General features: G+C 53.7%; 1 non-coding gene across 1 annotated transcript in view; it reads right to left on the reverse strand.

Moving 5' to 3' along the window:
- LOC126448955 (small subunit ribosomal RNA) overlaps window positions 1–1523 on the reverse strand; it is a 1910-nt gene extending 387 nt beyond the window's left edge. Inside the window, exon 1 of the ribosomal RNA XR_007584300.1 lies at window positions 1–1523. This exon is cut by the window's left edge and continues 387 nt beyond it. This is a non-coding gene — a ribosomal RNA (small subunit ribosomal RNA).
- Between the last annotated feature and the right edge of the window lie 3477 nt (window positions 1524–5000).

Here is a 5000-nt window from a genome sequence, read left to right on the forward strand (position 1 = left end):
ATCTCGTGCGGCTAGAAGCCGCCTGTCCCTCTAAGAAGAAAAGTAATCGCTGACAGCACGAAGGATGTCACGCGACTAGTTAGCAGGCTAGAGTCTCGTTCGTTATCGGAATTAACCAGACAAATCGCTCCACCAACTAAGAACGGCCATGCACCACCACCCACCGAATCAAGAAAGAGCTATCAATCTGTCAATCCTTCCGGTGTCCGGGCCTGGTGAGGTTTCCCGTGTTGAGTCAAATTAAGCCGCAGGCTCCACTCCTGGTGGTGCCCTTCCGTCAATTCCTTTAAGTTTCAGCTTTGCAACCATACTTCCCCCGGAACCCAAAAGCTTTGGTTTCCCGGAGGCTGCCCGCCGAGTCATCGGAGGAACTGCGGCGGATCGCTGGCTGGCATCGTTTATGGTTAGAACTAGGGCGGTATCTGATCGCCTTCGAACCTCTAACTTTCGTTCTTGATTAATGAAAACATACTTGGCAAATGCTTTCGCTTCTGTTCGTCTTGCGACGATCCAAGAATTTCACCTCTAACGTCGCAATACGAATGCCCCCGCCTGTCCCTATTAATCATTACCTCGGGTTCCGAAAACCAACAAAATAGAACCGAGGTCCTATTCCATTATTCCATGCACACAGTATTCAGGCGGGCTTGCCTGCTTTAAGCACTCTAATTTGTTCAAAGTAAACGTGCCGGCCCACCGAGACACTCACTCAAGAGCACCCTGGTAGGATTGCAACGGGGTCCGCCTCGGGACGCACGAGCACGCACGAGGCGCGTCGCACGCCTTCAGCTCGCCCCACCGGCAGGACGTCCCACGATACATGCCAGTTAAACACCGACGGGCGGTGAACCAACAGCGTGGGACACAAATCCAACTACGAGCTTTTTAACCGCAACAACTTTAATATACGCTATTGGAGCTGGAATTACCGCGGCTGCTGGCACCAGACTTGCCCTCCAATAGATACTCGTTAAAGGATTTAAAGTGTACTCATTCCGATTACGGGGCCTCGGATGAGTCCCGTATCGTTATTTTTCGTCACTACCTCCCCGTGCCGGGAGTGGGTAATTTGCGCGCCTGCTGCCTTCCTTGGATGTGGTAGCCGTTTCTCAGGCTCCCTCTCCGGAATCGAACCCTGATTCCCCGTTACCCGTTACAACCATGGTAGGCGCAGAACCTACCATCGACAGTTGATAAGGCAGACATTTGAAAGATGCGTCGCCGGTACGAGGACCGTGCGATCAGCCCAAAGTTCTTCAGAGTCACCAAGGCAAACGGACCGGACGAGCCGACCGATTGGTTTTGATCTAATAAAAGCGTCCCTTCCATCTCTGGTCGGGACTCTGTTTGCATGTATTAGCTCTAGAATTACCACAGTTATCCAAGTAACGTGGGTACGATCTAAGGAACCATAACTGATTTAATGAGCCATTCGCGGTTTCACCTTAATGCGGCTTGTACTGAGACATGCATGGCTTAATCTTTGAGACAAGCATATGACTACTGGCAGGATCAACCAGGGAGCTGCGTCAACTAGAGCTGAGCAGCCGGCCGCCCGGGAGTGTGTCCCGGGGGCCCGCGCGAACACGCAAGCGTCCGCTCAATTATTCTGCAAACAGGAGGAGGCTGAGCTCCCCTGCACCATACACCTCGAAACCCTCTCAGGTCCCGGCGGCGCGCAGCGCCGTCCTAAGTACTTGGTCGGGTTCGAGAGAGGCGCAATCGCCCGGGGTTTGGCGAGTAGACGCTTTAGGTGCGACCACCCGTGCTCCCAACTGAGCTTGCCGCTGCCGACAGAGGCCCGGGAGCGTGCTGTCGTGGCATTGCCGGCGGGAGACAACACGCGCCACCTACGGTGACCGGCAGCTCCAACGCCAGCGCCACAGAAGGACAAAAGCCCCACTTGGGTGCCGAAGCGAACTCTCCCAGCACAGCGCACGCGCCAACACGTCCGCACAGCTGCGATACAAACCACCTGCGAGAACCGCAGAGGCGACCGAGCAGCAGACGGCGTCGCGGCGCCGAGCGCCGGGCGGCGGCGCATCCTCAGCGCACACAGTCCTCAATCGGACCAGCACACTGCAGATGTCCACCGCGCTTCGCACCGGGCCCGCGAGGACCTACTTTGGCCGCACGGCGCCGCGTGCAGGGTGCGCCGGCGCGCAGCTGCGCCGCCTGCCGCCTCCGTCGGCCGGCGCGCCTGCCACTGGCCGCCCCCACCAGCCGGCTGTAGCGCGTGCGCCCACGCACCGCGCGGCCAGCACGCCGGGAGGCCCCCCCTCACCGGCCGGGGACGGTCCCACCCAGCCACCGCCGCGTATCGCTTCACACCCAGATGCCATTCACGTTCGTGGGCATGGTGGGTATCGCTGGAACAACCGGTTGGTAGCTCAACCGATCGTCGCCATCACTGATTCACCTCTAGCGAGAACAACCGCACCACAACGGTTTACCAGTTGTTCATTTGCGTAACGTCACCAGCAAACGTAGGCGTCCATCGCCATTTGCAAATTCAACGATTGTTGCATGCCTGTGTCAGGTGTCACGACACACTATGTCTGCCCACATACACGCAACAACATGTGCACGCTTCGCGAACACGTGGAAGGTGGCCCCCGTACGTATGCGATGTCCACTGCGCGAACGACTGTCAACCGGCCTCTGTCGCATGTCGCAGATGTGGAACGCAGTGCACCATGCTATCACGGTGTGTGAGAAGAGACGACTACGTCTGACAACACGCGCCACTACATCAACAGACGGCTCATGCTGATCGCCATCCAGGGCATACCACACTGCAATCCAGCTCTTATAGGGAGACGACACGTAGCTGAGTGCACAACATTTGGACCGCATGGTTCGCCGTTGTTGGCGCAGTCGTTGTACGGTCACATGTACCACGATGTATCATTCAGTACATGAGGACCAATGTGCAGTACAGTGTGTGATTTGGACGTACAACATCAGCGGACAGTTGACACAGGCCGTACCACAGCGTAGGCTAAGTGCTTCGCCATGCGAATGCCAATGAACAACTGCAAATGCCAATGAACAACTGCAAAGGGCATTGAGCATGTACGTCCTGCTGCCATCCACATTACAGTGTATAGCTGCAAGGTGTTTAACATGAAGCGATACACTGGGGACCGGGCAGTGCGAGTAGCAAACTATATTGCGGGGGTTGCAGTTAGGCAACACTACACTAATTTAACGCGTCGTATGACAATTACAGAGCAGGTTAAGGCCCAACGTGTGTTGGGTTAAGGCCCAACGTGTGTTGGGTTAAGGCCCAACGTGTGTTGGGTTAAGGCCCAACGTGTGTTGGGTTAAGGCCCAACGTGTGTTGGGTTAAGGCCCAACGTGTGTTGGGTTAAGGCCCAACGTGTGTTGGGTTAAGGCCCAACGTGTGTTGGGTTAAGGCCCAACGTGTGTTGGGTTAAGGCCCAACGTGTGTTGGGTTAAGGCCCAACGTGTGTTGGGTTAAGGCCCAACGTGTGTTGGGTTAAGGCCCAACGTGTGTTGGGTTAAGGCCCAACGTGTGTTGGGTTAAGGCCCAACGTGTGTTGGGTTAAGGCCCAACGTGTGTTGGGTTAAGGCCCAACGTGTGTTGGGTTAAGGCCCAACGTGTGTTGGGTTAAGGCCCAACATAGGTTGGGTTAAGGCCCAACATAGGTTGGGTTAAGGCCCAACATAGGTTGGGTTAAGGCGCAACATAGGTTGGGTTAAGGCGCAACATAGGTTGGGTTAAGGCGCAACATAGGTTGGGTTAAGGCGCAACATAGGTTGGGTTAAGGCGCAACATAGGTTGGGTTAAGGCGCAACATAGGTTGGGTTAAGGCCCAACATAGGTTGGGTTAAGGCGCAACATAGGTTGGGTTAAGGCGCAACATAGGTTGGGTTAAGGCGCAACATAGGTTGGGTTAAGGCGCAACATAGGTTGGGTTAAGGCGCAACATAGGTTGGGTTAAGGCGCAACATAGGTTGGGTTAAGGCGCAACATAGGTTGGGTTAAGGCGCAACATAGGTTAGGTTAAGGCGCAACATAGGTTAGGTTAAGGCGCAACATAGGTTAGGTTAAGGCGCAACATAGGTTAGGTTAAGGCGCAACATAGGTTAGGTTAAGGCGCAACATAGGTTAGGTTAAGGCGCAACATAGGTTAGGTTAAGGCGCAACATAGGTTAGGTTAAGGCGCAACATAGGTTAGGTTAAGGCGCAACATAGGTTAGGTTAAGGCGCAACATAGGTTAGGTTAAGGCGCAACATAGGTTAGGTTAAGGCGCAACATAGGTTAGGTTAAGGCGCAACATAGGTTAGGTTAAGGCGCAACATAGGTTAGGTTAAGGCGCAACATAGGTTAGGTTAAGGCGCAACATAGGTTAGGTTAAGGCGCAACATAGGTTAGGTTAAGGCGCAACATAGGTTAGGTTAAGGCGCAACATAGGTTAGGTTAAGGCGCAACATAGGTTAGGTTAAGGCGCAACATAGGTTAGGTTGAGGCACAATATAGGTTAGGTTGAGGTACCGTATAGGTTGGGTTAAGGTACAGTATAGTTTAGGTTAAGGTACAGTATAGTTTAGGTTAAGGTACAGTATAGTTTAGGTTAAGGTACAGTATAGTTTAGGTTAAGGTACAGTATAGTTTAGGTTAAGGTACAGTATAGTTTAGGTTAAGGTACAGTATAGTTTAGGTTAAGGTACACATTGTTGTATGGAAAGGTGTAATGGGGGGGGGGGGGGGGGGGGGCGGCCGGTCGGTTTGTTGATTGTGATTATAGTAAGTGGATGCCTGCGGCATCATCTGATTTGCCACGTCAGGATGCACCTTTGGCTCATGACAGGCGGCGCTCCGATTCCATGCTTGTGGCAGACCTGTGTCTTTCATTCCTGCCATTGTTTGTGTGCTGTGAGAGGAGGCAGTATTGTGATGTTGGGTGCACCCCTGTGTAGGACATGTGTGGGTGTTGGTGGCTTAGCTGAGCAATGGTGGTTGTCGGGGGGG

The sequence above is a fragment of the Schistocerca serialis genome, unplaced genomic scaffold (genome assembly GCF_023864345.2).
Source record: "Schistocerca serialis cubense isolate TAMUIC-IGC-003099 unplaced genomic scaffold, iqSchSeri2.2 HiC_scaffold_642, whole genome shotgun sequence".
NCBI lineage: Eukaryota > Metazoa > Arthropoda > Insecta > Orthoptera > Acrididae > Schistocerca > Schistocerca serialis.